This window comes from Salmo trutta, chromosome 2 (assembly GCF_901001165.1).
Source record: "Salmo trutta chromosome 2, fSalTru1.1, whole genome shotgun sequence".
In the NCBI taxonomy this organism is placed as follows: domain Eukaryota; kingdom Metazoa; phylum Chordata; class Actinopteri; order Salmoniformes; family Salmonidae; genus Salmo; species Salmo trutta.
Genome location: NC_042958.1, coordinates 28003418 through 28018494, shown reverse-complemented (window position 1 = coordinate 28018494; position 15077 = coordinate 28003418). Strand labels below are relative to the sequence as shown.

The following is a 15077-nucleotide window of genomic DNA, read 5'->3' as shown; positions in this document are numbered from 1 at the left end:
TGAAATAAGCAAATGAAATCAATGATGAGAGAATAATCAGATGAAATTATAACTAAATTGTCACGTTATCATATTAACTTCACATAAGATCATGAGAAATTCATGTTTTTTTCCCAAGGGATGTACCACAGGTGGCCCGTAATTGGCCAGGCTGGTCTCATAAACTAGACGTAACACAGTAAATGAAAATCCAGGACACTCAAATTAGTATCATTTCTTAAGTTTGGTATGGTTACATAAGGTTACTTACGGCAAAAAAACGAAAGGAGGGTCTTTGGTCGGGGTGGAAGGGTAGACATATAATGCTAACATCTAGCAATCCAAATGTTCTCATTGGGGACAACTTTAGCATTTTAGCTAATTAGGAACTTTGCAACAACTTACTACTTTTTAGCTACTTTGCAAGTACTTAGCATATTAGCTAACCCTTCCCCTAACCTAAACTCCTAGTCCAGCTAACGTTAGCAACCGAGCCACCTACCTAACATTAGCCAAAACAAATTGGAATTCGTAACATATCATGCATATAATAAAGGAGGTCATGGAAATTGTCCTGGTAGCCATTTGATTAACTGTTCAGCAGTCTTACGGCTTGGGAGTGGAAGCTGATCAGGTGCCTTTTGGTCCCAGGCTTGGTGCTCCAGTGCCGCTAGCCATGTGGTAGCAGAGAGAACAGTCTATGACTTGGGTGGCTGGAGTCCTTGACAATTTTTGGGTCGTTCCTTTGACACCGCCTGGCATAGAGTTCCTGGATGAAATGGAGTTCGGCCCCAGTGATGTACTGTGCTGTACACACTACCCTCTGTAGTGCCTTGTGGTCAGATGCCGAGCAGTTGCCATACCAAGCAGTTATACAGACAGTCAAGATCCTCTCAATGGTGCGTTTGTATAACTTTTTGAAGATCTGAGGGCCCATGCCAAATCTTTTCAGCCTCCTGAGAAGGAAGAGGCGTTGTCGTGCACTCTTCACAGCTGTGTTGGTGTGTTTGGACCATGATAGGTTCTTAGTGATGTGGACACTGATGAACTTGAAGCTCTCAACCCGCTCCACTATAGCCCCGTCGATTTGAATGGGGGTGCGTTCGATGATCTCCTTTGTCTTGCCCACATTGAGGGAGAAGTTGTTGTCCTAACACCACACTTTTGTGTTAGGGCATGCAGTCATGGGTGAAAAGGGAGTACTGGAGGGGACTGAGCACGCACCCCTGAGGGCCCCTCCCCTGTTGAGGGTCAGCATGCCGGATGTGTTGTTGCCTACCCTCACCACCTGGGGGTGGCTCGTCATGAAGGCCAGAATCGTGTTGCAGAGGGAGGTGTTCAGTCCCAGGGTCCTTAGTGATGAGCGGGCACAATGGTATTTAACGCTGATCTGTAGTCAATGAACAGCATTCTCACATAGGTGTTCCTTTTGTCCAGGTGGTAAAGGGCCATGTGAAGTGCAATAGCGATTTCTTCATCTGTGGATCTGTTGGGGAGGTATGCAAATTGGAGTGGATCCAGGGTTTCTGGTATGATGGTGTTGATATGACAAGCTTTTCAAAGGATTACATGGATACAGAGCGGTAATATTTTAGACCGGTTACCTTGGTGTTCTTAGGCACAGGAACTACGGCGGTTTATTTGAAATATGTAAGTTTTACAAACTGGGCAACAGTGAGGTTGAAAATGTCAGTAAAGACACTTGCCAGCTGCACATCTCATGCTCTGAGTACACATCCTGGTAATCCATCTGGCCCTGCGGCCTTGTGAATGGTATTCGTATTTAAAGGTCTTACTACATCGGCTACGGAGTGCGTGATCATACAGTCTTCCGGAACAGCTGGTGCTTTCACGCATGGTTCAGTGTTGCTTGCCTTGAAGTGAACATATCGAGCATAACATATCATACGAAATGGATGATGGACATCCACAAATGAATACTTACCATACCAAACATAACATACAGTTGAAGTTGTAAGTTTACATACACCTAGGTTGGAGTCATTAAAACTTGTTTTTCAACCACTCCACAAATTTCTTTTATCAATCTATAGTTTTGGCAAGTCGGTTGGGACATCTACTGTGTGCATGACACAAGTCTTTTTTCCAACAATTGTTTAGACAGAATATTTCACTTTTATAATTCACTGTATCACAATACCAGTGGGTTAGAAGTTTACATACACTAAGTTGACTGTGCCTTTAAACAGCTTGGAAAATTCCAGAAAATTATGTCATGGCTTTAGAAGCTTCTGATAGGCTAATTGACATAATTTGAGTCAATTGGAGGTGTACCTGTGGATGTATTTCAAGGCCTACCTTCAAACTCAGTGCCTCTTCGCTTGACATCATGGGAGAATCAAAATAAATCAATCAAAGAATTATAGACCCCCACAAGTCTGGTTTACCTTGGGAGCAATTTCCAAACACCTGAAGGTACCACGTTCGTCTGTACAAACAATAGTACGCAAGTATAAACACCATGGTACACGCAGCCTTCATTCTGCTCAGAAAGGAGACGCGTTCTGTCTGCTAGAGATGAACGTACTTTGGTGCAAAAAGTGCGAATCAATCCCAGAACATCAGCTAAGGACGTTGTGAAGATGCTGGAGGAAACAGGTACAAAAGTATCTATATCCACAGTAAAACAAGTCCTATATCGGCATAACCTGAAAGGCCGCTCAGCAAGGGAGAAGTCACTGCTCCAAAACCGCCATAAAAAAGCCAGACTTCGGTTTGCAACTGTACATGGGGACAAAGATCGTACTTTTTGGAGAAATGTCCTCTGGTCTGATGAAACAAAAATAGATCTGTTTGGCCATAATGACCATCATTATGTTTGGAGGAAAAAGGGGGAGGCTTGCAAGCCGAAGAACACCATCCCAACCGTGAAGCATTAGGGTGGCAGCATCATGTTGCGGGGGTGCTTTTCTGCAGGAGGGACTGGTGCACTTCACAAAATAGATGGAATCATGAGGTAGGAAAATTATGTGGATATATTGAAGCAACATCTCAAGACATCAGTCAGGAAGTTAAAGCTTGGTCGCAAATGGCTCTTTCAAATGGACAATGACCCCAAGCATACTTCCAAAGTTGTGGCAAAATGGCTTAAGGACAACAAAGTCAAGGTATTGGAATGGCCAACACAAAGCCCTGACCTCAATCCTATTGACAATTTGTGGGCAGAACTGAAAAAGTGTGTGCGAGCAAGGAGGCCTACAAATCTGACTCAGTTACACCAGCTCTGTCAGGGGGAATGGGCCAAAATGCACCCAACTTATTGTGGGAAGCTTGTGGAAGGCTACCCTTAAACGTTTGACCCAAGTTAAACAATTTAAAGGCAATGCTACCAAATACTAATTGAGTATATGTACTTCTGACCCACTGGGAATGTGATGAAAGAAATAAAAGCTGAAATAAATTATTCTCACTACTATTATTCTGACATTTCACATTCTTAAAATAAAGTGGTGATCCTAACTGACCTAAGACAGGGAATTTTTACGAGGATTAAATGTCAGGAATTATGAAAAACTGAGTTTAAATGTATTTGGCTAAGGTGCATGTAAAGTTCCGACTTCAACTGTATCATACTATTTTGAATGTCCTGGATTTTCATATACTACGTAACGTCTACCCCTGAGTCCATGTTGGAATGGCTCTTGATTACATCGTTAGTGTGGATTGAATTGAATTTATTTGACAATTTATAAAATACTTATAGCCTACATAAAAAACTTTCAAGGATAACGGAATAAAGTCGCTTATTTATGTACACTATATCTATTGTGACTGTGGGCCTTTCGTAGCAGTACGTCTGAGCCAGGGCCGCTGGAATACATGTGGTGAGGCAGCATTTGCCACAGCACTTTTCAATCTCCTTTTATTTAATTTAATCAAATATATTGTCAAAAAAAAGACGGGCAAAGAGATGTTTTTTTTACCAATTTGCTTCGTAGCAGTATATACACCTAAGCATTAGCGATCCGACATGCTTCATTGCATGGAAACGAGACAATTATTTTGTCTGATCAACTGTAGGCTACTAACAAAAGTACCCGCATAGTCTAGCCTACTATGCGCCCTGTCCCTCTGGCCAGTGTAACAAAGGAGTAACATTGTGTATTTATAGCCCATTAGTCTGTGAGAAAATGTGATTAGGATCAAATTTGGTTTATATTCAAGCTTGGGCTGACAAGACAACAGACCTTTTTGGTCGAAAATCATTAACTGAAATGAATCAATAAACACAATAGCTAACATAGATTGTGAGTTAATGTTTTATTAGCCCTACAGTTGCATAGGGCAGGACTACATGATACAAACCTGCATAAAGCAAGGTCAGCCCTGTGAGTTTTATTGTCCAATCATGTTGCTTTCTCTGTTTCTGTCTATAGGAAACCCCCCCAAATCCTTATTTAAAATATAATTCATATGATCAAGTGCACGGTTGCTGCAGTTTGACAAGGTTTTCATCGTTCCCAAGGCCAGGAGTTTTTCCATCAGATCTTTTAAAACGTGACCTGATTAGAAAAACTCTGGTCCCATCATGGCCCATATCAAACCTTTTATAATAAATGGGGATTTTTCCAGATCAGGAAAAACTACAGACCCCAGACTTTTTTCTGCCACACCACTCTGAGACCTGTGGCTAAACCTCTGGTCTGAGCTGCATGTCCTACCAGCTATGGGCTCAGACTGTCACAGACATATGGGTGTCACAAAGACTGAGATGCAGGTACTAGAGATGACTGGTGGTCCTATCCTCGTGCTCGGAGGACAAGATCAACCCAGCAAGTCTGGTCTGCGGTCGCTGTGATGACTTTTCTGTTAGTTACACAATGGGCCACAGGAAACTTGTTAATAAGTCCTCTGCTTGCAGATTGCCTGCCCCCCTTATCTCCTGAAATGTGGAAATGTGTTTCTCCGCTGCAGTGATCATTATTCTAGGCACTCGGCAGAAGCTAATCCCTTAGACCGCACTCAGAAAGAACGAGGGAGGCAGATCACTCCTCTCCCTCTGACTGCCTGCGCATATGTCTGTATTTCAATACATAGGAGGGAGCATGATGTGGAATAGAAAAATACAACAAAAAAAGAAAGCAGTCCAGAGAGACAACATAGAGGGGTGGAAAGAAAACACTAACCCCCTCTAATATCCTTCTTAATGTTATTACTCACCATCACCACTAAGTTTGTTATAATCACCGTGATGACAACAGTGTGCTACAGAAGGCATGGCGTCATCACAGATGCCTGGGTAGTGGTTTTGAAAGAGCAGGAATAAACTAATCCTTATAGGTGTTATTTATTGATGAAACATGCTGATGCTAAGGTTATAAAATGCATGAGTGAACCACAAAATTCCCAAGGTGCCACCAAAACATTCTCTCAGCATTTTTCTGTGGTTCTGTCTGTATTATTACAGCTGATTAACTGGAGTAGTACAAGGATATTAGCGTAGAGAACATCCTTATTGAAACGGCAACATTGTATAATGGCAGTGTATCAGTTGCCACTAAATACATGAGAGAATAATTACTTTCATGGATTATATGTACATCTAATACAGCTGCTGCTTATCATTTGAAAACTCTGATTGGCTTGCTGTCTCTATAATGCTGAGTTGATATTGGCCAAATCTCTCCATCCCTCATATTCTACAGTAGAGGGAGTTGTGATGGTGTGTGTCCCAAATGACACCCGATTCCCTTCATAGTGGACAACTTTTGAACAGGGCCCTGGTCAAATGTAGTGCATTATATTGGCAATAGGATGCCATTTCGGATGCATGCATGGTGATGAAAACAAACAAAAACAGGTAATCCTTACTCTGTCTGGGACCCTAAGAACAAACACATATTTCATTGTCCAGTGAAAATCTCACTTTTAAAAGTGAATATTCTGTTAACTCATAGCCAAATAATGTTGTTGACTCATCCTATGTTCATACAGTATTTGTGGCCAAAGCATACACATTAGGAAAAAAAAAACACTTCAAAAACCCCATCTCAAACAAATGCTTGGATAATGATATCATTATGTGATTTGTCCAGCAGCTTCTTCCTTTTTTCCTAATTCTCCGTTGGGGAGAACAATCTTTTTCGAGACTAGGGGAGAAACGAGCTCACTGCACAAGTGCAAACTAGCTAGCAAGCCAAGCTATCCAGAGCTGTTTTTAGAAAAAGGACAAAGCCTATGCAACAACTGTCTTACCAGTCACTTCTATTTGAAATGATGTGGTTTGTAAGATTTGTGGTTTGTAAGAGGCTCTTTAGAAGCAGTTAGCTAACATTAGCATGCTAACATGAGCCATCATTAGCTAGTTGGAGAGCCAACAAGAAAGCAAGTCAAAGCAGATCCTCCACACAACAACCATCTCGCCATTCTAATTTAAATCCTGTGGTTTGTTGCTAAACATTTTATGTCAAGAGGAAACCTAGTTGGCTGTTGTTGACTGATGAAGGTAGAGGTAGTAGCTAGCTAGCTAGCTAGCTAGCTTCATGACTAGCTAACTAGCTAGTTAGGTAGCTAACAACAAAAATATCAGGAACATAGGACAAAAACAACTCACGCTTGTGAAATAATCAGCCTGCATTTGTTGCTGTAATAAAGTGCTATAGTAGTTCCATCAATAATTTACAAATCCTGAATTCAATCCATCCATACTATTTGAGTTGGTGCAGCTGGGAGTCTGCCCCAGTGCCCCCAGTTAATATCCAAGTGTTTGTGAGCGTCTTATTGAATGAGCCCAAACCACTCTGGTCTGTTGTAACAGGTCAAGAAGGTGCACAAAGAAAAGCTGCTTTTTAACATAGTTAATTATATTTTTTTGGTGAAGGATATCTATTTAATTCATATTGTAATTCATTTGAAGTAATAATTCATAAACATCTGGAACACTGGACATATGTACAGTATATTATACTGTACTTTAAGGAATTAATTTGACACACCACATTTGGATGGAGAGAGATGATGAAGTGTCTTGATGGCTGGAGAGAAACTGGGCAACATTTAATTACGAGGCTGCAGGATTGCTGTGCCATGTCTTAATGTGGCCAGGAGACTGAATGCCCCTTAATTAAGCCAAGAGAGGAGGATTAATCCTTCACATTCAAACACTATATTGTTCTCGTCACTGCTCTTGACAAAAATTGCAGACACTAGCAAGCAGCAAAGGAGGAGCGGGAGGAGGTTTCCCCTGAAGAAATTGGCAGGTTTGTATTTAATGTCAAACTCTGTCCATGCTGTTTATTTTTTTTTAGATTGCTTAAAATAAATTCTGTTGAAAATCATTAGAATAAATACTGTACAATATTTTTTTAATGAAGTTTAACACATCAAATCACCAGTGCAACCAACTATTAGGACATTATACACTGAGTATATAAAACATTAAGAACACCTGCTCTTTCCATGATATAGATTGACCAGATGAATCCAGGTGAAAGCTATGATCCCTTATTGATGTCACTTGTTACATCCACTTCAATCCGTGTAGGTGAAGGGGAGGAGACAGGTTTATGAAGGATGTTAAAGCCTTGAGACAATTGAGACAGATTGTGTATGTGTACCATTCAGAGGGTGAATGGGCAAGACAAAAGATTCAACTGCCTTTGAACTGGGTATGGTAGTAGGTGTTACATGCGCCGGTTTGTGTCAAGAACTGCAACGCTGCTGGATTTTTCACACTCAACAGTTTCCCGTGTGTATCAAGAATGATCCACCACCCAAACGACATCAAGCCCTGTGGAACGCTTTCGACACCTTGAAGAGTTCATGCCCCAACGAATTGAGGCTGTTCTGAGGGCAAAAGGGAAGGGTGGGTTGCAACTCAATATTAGGAAGGTGTTCCTAATGTTTGGTATACACGGTGTATACAGTACACTCCAATATGAGCAGGTGAAGTAATAGTATTCATACAGTATAACACTAATTGCACTGCATTTCATTCACTGGTTTAGTAAAAATGGGAGAAACATAATGCAACCCAACCCAACCACATGGTGAGAATTCAGAATTACTCTGTGGGCACTCGTGTATCTCTTAGCCACACACACATACACAGACACAAATTCAATTGTATTAGTCAGATGCGCCAAATACAACGAGTGTAGACTTTACTGTGAAATACTTGCTTACGAGCCCTTCCCGATGATGCAATAAACAATACACATTTAAAATAGTAACACAAGAGGAATAATATACACAAGAATGAAGCTATATACAGGAAGTACAAGTACCAGATCAGTGTGGAGGGGTACGAGGTATTTGAAGTAGATATGTACATAAAGGCAACGTAAAGTGATTAGGCATCAGGATAGATAATAAATAATAAGAGTATGAATGAATTACAGATTAGCAGAAACATATGTGTGAAAGTGTGTGTGTAGTGGCTTCAGAAAGTATTCATACCCCTTGACTTATTCAACATTTTGTTGTTATAGCTTGAATTCAAAATAGATTAAATAGTACATGTTTTTCTCTCACCCATCTACACACAATACCCCATAATGACAAAGTGAAAATATATATAAATACAGAAATAATACATGTACATAAGTATTCACACCCCTGAGTCAATACTTATTAGAATACTTTTTGGCAGTGATTACAGCTGTGAGTATTTCTGGGTAAGTCTCTAAGAGCTTTGCTCACCTGGATTGTACAATATTTGCACATTATTCTCTTTAAAATTCTTCAAGCTCTGTCAAATTGGTTGTTGATCATTGCTAGCAAGCCATGTTCATGTCTTGCCATAGATTTTCAAGCCAATTTAAGTCAAAACTGTAACTAGGCCACTCATGAACATTCAATGTCATCTTGGTAAGCAACTCCTGTGTATATTTGGCGTTTGTGTTTAATTTTATTGTCCTGCTGAAATATGAATTTGTCTCCCAGTGTCTGTTGGAAAGAAGACTGAACCAGGTTTTCCTCTAGGATTTTGCCTGTGCTTAGCTCTATTCCTTTCTGTTTATAAAAAAAAATCCCTAGTCCTTGTCGATGACAGGCATACCCATAAAATGATGCAGGCACCACCATGCCTGAAAATATGAAGAGTGGTAGTCAGTGGTGTTGTTTTGGACTTGCTCCAAACATAACACTTTGTATTCAGGACATAAAGTACATTTCTTTGCCACATGTTTTGCAGATTTACTTTAGTGCAAACAGGATGCATGTTTTGGAATATTTTTATTCTTTATTATTTTCTCTCTGTCATTTAAGTTAGAATTGTGGACTAACTACAATTTTGTTGATCCATTCTCAGTTTTCTCCAATCACAGCCATTAAACTCTGTAACTGTTTTAAAGTCACCATTGGCCTCATGATGAAATCCTTGAGCAGTTTCCTTACTCTCCGACAACTGAGTTAGGAAGGACGCCTGTATCTTGTAATGACTGGGTCTATTGATACACCATCCAAAGTGTAATTAATAACTTCACCGTGCTCAAAGGGATATTCAATGGGGTGTTTTACCCATCTACCAATAGGTGCCCTTTTTAGCAAAGCATTGGAAAACCTCCCTGGTCATTGTGGCTGAATCTGTGTTTGAAATTCACTGCTCGACTGAGGGACCTTACAGATAATTGTATGTGTGGAGTAAAGAGATGAGGTAGACATTCAAAAATCATGTTAAAGACTATTGCACTCAGAGTCAATGCAACTTATTATGTGATGTGTTAAGCACATTTTTACTCCTAAACTTTTTTAGGCTTGCCATAACAAAGGGGTTGAATACTTATTGACTCGACATTTCAGCTTTACATTTGTTATTAATTTGTAAACATTTCTTAAAACCTGTTGGGCAGTATTGAGAATTTTGAAAAAAATATGTGCCCATTTTTAACTGCCTCCTACACCAACTCAGAAGCTAGGATATGCATATTATTGTTCAGGTTTGGATAGAAAACACTTTGAATTTTCTAAAACTATTTGAATGGTGTCTGTAAGTATAACAGAACTCATATGGCAGTCAAAACCCTGAGACAAATTCTGACAGGAAGTGGATACCTGATGTGTTGAATTACCTTTAAGCCTATGCCATTGAAACACACAGGGGCTTATTAATCGTTGAGCACTTCCTATGGCTTCCACTAGATGTCACCAGTCTTTACAAAGTGGTTTGAGTCTTCTACTGTGAGAACTGAACGAACAAGAGCCTTGGAACAGTGGTGGCCGACAAGACTCTGGCGCGCGAGTTCATGTTGGGTACTCTCGTTCCAATACGTTTTAAAAGAGAATGCAATCGTCCACCTTGAATATTATTCATGTTCTGGTTGAAAAAGGCCCTAATGATTTATGTTATACAACGTTTGACATGTTTGAACGAACGTAAATATTTTTTCTCCCCTCTTTCATGAAGACAAGTCCGGCGGGCTTAGATCATGTGCTAACAACACGGAGCTTTTTGGACATAAATTATGAGCTTTTTCGAACAAAACTACATTTGTTGTGGACCTGGGATTCCTGGAAGAGACATCTGATGAAGAGAATCAAAGGTAATGGATTATTTACATAGTATTTTCGATTTTAGATCTCTCCAACATGGCGGTTAGTCTGTATCGCAAAGCGTATTTTTCTGGGCGCAGTGCTCAGATTATTGCAAAGTGTGATTTCCCAGTAAGGTTATTTTTAAATCTGGCAATCCGGTTGCGTTCAACGTTCAAGAGATGTAAATCTATAATTCTTTGAATGACAATATAATATTTTACCAATGTTTTCGAATATTAATTATTTAATTTGTTGTGCTGATTTGACTGGCGGTATTGGAGGGAAAAGATTTCCTCAACATCAACGCCATAGTGAAACGCTGTTTTTGGATATAAATATGAACTTGATAGAACAAAAAATGCATGTATTGTCTAACATAATGTCCTAGGAGTGTCATCTGATGGAGATTGTCAAAGGTTAGTGCATCATTTTAGCTGGTTTTCTGCTTTTGGTGACGCGTGTCTTTGCATTGACAAAACATTACACACAGCTATTTTCAATGTACTGTCCTAACATAATCTAACTTTATGCTTTCGCCGTAAAGCCATTTTGAAATCGGACAACGTGGTTAGATTAAGGAGATGTTTATCTTTCAAAGGGTGTAAGATAGTTGTATGTTTGAGAAATTTGAATTATGACATTTAATTGTTTTCAAATTTGGCGCTCTTGATATTTCACCTGTTGTTGATAGGGTGTATCAGGGGTATTCCACTTTGACATTATGAGGTATTGTGTGTAGGCCAGTGACACAAAATTATATTCAGGCTGTAACACAACAAAATGTGTGTGTGTGCGCTTATGCATATGTGCATGCTGGTGTGCGTGCGTCTGTGTGTGTCGATATGTGTATGGGTTTTGTGTGAGTGTCAATGTTGTGTGTGTACAGTGCATTTGGAAAGTATTCACACCCCTTCACTTTTTCCACATTTTGTTATATTATCCTAAAATGTATTAAATAGTTTTTTCCCCCATCAATCTACACACAATAACTCATAATGACTAAGCAAAAACAGGCTTTTAGAAATATCACATTTAGATAGGTATTCAGACACTTTACTCAGTACTTTGTTAAAGAACCTTTGGCAGTGATTAAAGCCTTGAGTCTTCTTGGTTTTGATGCTACAAGCTTGACACATCTGTATTTGGCGAGTTTCTCCCATTCTTCTCTGCAGATCCTCTCAAGCTCTGTCATGTTGGATTGTGAGCGTCACTGCACAACTATTTTCAGGTCTCTCCAGAGATGTTCGATCTGGTTCAAGTCCGGGCTCTGGCTGGGCCACTCAAGGACATTCAGAGACTTGTCCCGAAGTCACTCCTGCGTTGTCTTGGCTGTGTGCTTAGGGTCGTTGTCCTGTTGGAAGGTGAACCTTCAACCCAGTCTAGATTCTGAGCGCTCTGGAGCAGGTTTTCATCAAGGATCTCTCTGTACTTTTCTCTGTTCATCTTTCCCTCTATCCTGACTAGTCTCTCAGTCCCTGCCACTGAAAAACATCCCCACAGCATGATGCTGCCACCACCATGCTTCACCGTAGGGATGGTGTCAGGTTTCCTCCAGACGTGATGCTTGGCGTTCAGAGCGAACAGTTCAATCTTGGTTTCATCAGACCAGAGAATCTTGTTTCTCATGGTCTGAGAGTCCTTAAGGTGCCTTTTGACTAACTCCTAGCATGCTGTCGTGCCTTTTACTGAGGAGTGGCTTCCGTCCGGCCACTCTACCATAAAGGCCTGATTGGTGGCGTGCTGCAGAGATGGCTGTCCTTCTGGAAGTTTCTCCCATCTCCACAGAGGAACTCTGGATCTCTTTCAGAGTGACCATCGTGGTTCTTGGTCACCTCCCTGAACAAGACCCTTCTCCCCGATTGCTCAGTTTGGCTGGGCGACCAGCACTAGGCAGAGTCTTGGTGGTTCCAAACTTCTTCCATTTAAGAATGATGGAGTCCACTGTGTTTTTGGTGACTTTCAAAGCTGCAGACATTTTTTTGTACCTTTCCCCAGATCTGTGCCTCGACACAATCCTGTCTTGGAGCTCCACGGACAATTCCTTCGACCTCATGGTTTGGTTTTTGCTCTGACATGCACTGTCAACTGTGGGACCTAATATAGACAGGTTTGTGCCTTTCCAAGTCTTGTCCAATCAATTGAATATACCACATTTAAACTCAAATCAAGTTGTAGAAACATCTCAAGGATGATCAATGGAAACAGGATGCACTTGAGCTCAATTTCGTGTCTCATAGCAAAGGGTCTGAATACTTATGTAAATAAGGTATTTCATATTTGTTTTGCAAACATTTCTAAAAACCTGTTTTCACTTCATCATTATGGGGTAATGTGTGTAGATTGATGAGGAAAATGTTTGATTTAATCCATTTCGGAATAAGGCTGTAACGTAACAAAATGTGGAAATAGTGAAGGGTCCTGAATACTTTCAGAATGCACTGTATATAGTCCCTTACAAAAACATGAATTTCACTTGATCACATTATGATCCCATGTGAAGTTATGATAACATGACACTACACATGTGAAAACGTTTGAGCACAAGTAAAATGTAATCTCATGTGGCATAAATGTGAACACATGGGGATGCAACATTGTAACATGTGATACCATGAAACTACATGTGACAGAATTTGAACATTTTAGACATGTGAAAGTGCAAATTAGATTTTCACATGTGAATGTCTACCTTAAACATCTATTTCACATGGGAACATGTGATTTCACTTTTCTGTAAGGGAAGTAATAAAATAGTTTGGTGGTTTTAATATGAATAAGTCCCTTACAGATCTCTGAATTTAGCTAAAGTGTGCAATCTGCACTGCTGTTTTAGTTATGAGTTAATCTGACTATTCTCTCATCATTGATTTAATTTACTATTTCAGCAATTTGAGTGCTTACTGTATAGTTGTTTAATGTTTGTGGGGCATATTATTTTGTTTTAATGTTACACCTGAATCACTATGATAAATATAATGTTTTCTCTTGAGAGTATTTTTAACATAGCTGAGATTTACTTGGATTCCTACACTTTGGACTTCAAAGTAAAATCAGTTATTTACACAGCCATGGTGGCATAGCAGGAAGATCAGAATGCTGTGAACCAAGAGGTTGCGAGTTCAAATCAAAGATGAGGACATAATAATAAATAATATTAATAATTACTGTATAAATAAACATACAAAATGTGATCATGTATGTCAAAAATTTGAAAAGACTGCAGCTTCTTGACATTCCGGGGACATCCTTACAACAGATTTTTGTTTGCAGGGCATCACCTGTGAATCTTTATGTGATTTATCACATGTGAAGTGTTCCGAAACCACATGGAAATTTCACATGTGGTTTTTCCGTAAGGGGTGTGCATAGAGTCAGTGCAAGATAGGGTCAATGCAGATAGTCCAGGTTACCACTTAATTAACTATTTAGCAGTCTTATGACTGTTTACCAGTGTTCTGGCTGTCTCGGAGCCTGTTGGTTCAAGAGCCAATGCTCCAGTACCAATTGCCGGACGGTAGCAGAGTGAACAGTCTATGGCTTGGGTGGTAGTGGTAGTGGGATCCATCTATGCACACATTACAGAATTACTTCAGAATTTGAATGAGTGAGTGTGGAAGCCAGTCTGTCAAACTGTGTCCCTAATCCACTTGTGGTGTGTAGTCTAATCCCCAGTGACACTTCTCTGGGGACCCATGCATTTGGGAAATTACAGGTCTGTGTAAGTGAGAGAGAGAGAAATACAAGGTAGGGGACAGGCCTTGTGCAGATATGTACGGTAGAGAGGGGCGGCTGCATCTCAAATGTGAACTATAAGTGAACTATATAACAAATAGTGTGCTATTTGAGACGTAGACAGGAAGACACCCACAGGCCCAGTGGGAGGTTTGGATGTGTTCATGTCACTCAGGAAAAGCCACACGGTGCCCTGATGTTGTGACACTAGCTATTAGTAGTATGCTATTCTGCTGTATGACAATGCCCATTCTAAAACAAGTCTTCAATTGCATTTCCACGCCCATATGCCCCTACTCTCTCAACACCCCAAAAAATGCTGCATTAAAACAACCCAATTTGTGTAAGTATTAGGCAGAAGACATGTTGGGTTATTTTCACCCATCCAGTTGGGTCACATACGACCCATTTTTGTTTTCTTTAAATTGGGTTGTTGATGCTGGGTTATTGAGCTATGAACCACCAGGTCAGATCAGAAGACTGTAGGCATGGCTTAGTAGGGGTGTGGCTTTCCGCTAGTTAGTTTTGGCCATCCGTGAGAGTAAATGTAATTCCGGTTAACCTGTTCCGTTCCATTGTTCACACATGTTGGGTACTGATGTTGGACAATTAATAAAGTTTACATAGGAGTATGAGGTCCCTAAGTACCTATGCATTTTGCAATAGTTACCACTTAAATAATATTCAAATGTCGTAAAATGCATATAGAACTATGTAATGTTTTATTTATTTTACTAGGCAAGTCAGTTAAGATCAAATTCTTATTTACAATGATGGCCTCCTGTGGGGACAGGGGTTGGGAATTAAAATAAATTGAATGAAAATATAGGACACAACACAAGTCACGACAAAAGAAACAACACTACATAAAG

General features: G+C 40.1%; 1 protein-coding gene across 1 annotated transcript in view; it reads left to right on the top strand.

Annotated features, from left to right (window-relative positions):
* LOC115154008 (cadherin-18-like) overlaps positions 1–15077 on the top strand; it is a 242751-nt gene that overhangs the window by 50839 nt on the left and 176835 nt on the right. The gene's annotated exons all lie outside the window — the stretch shown is intronic.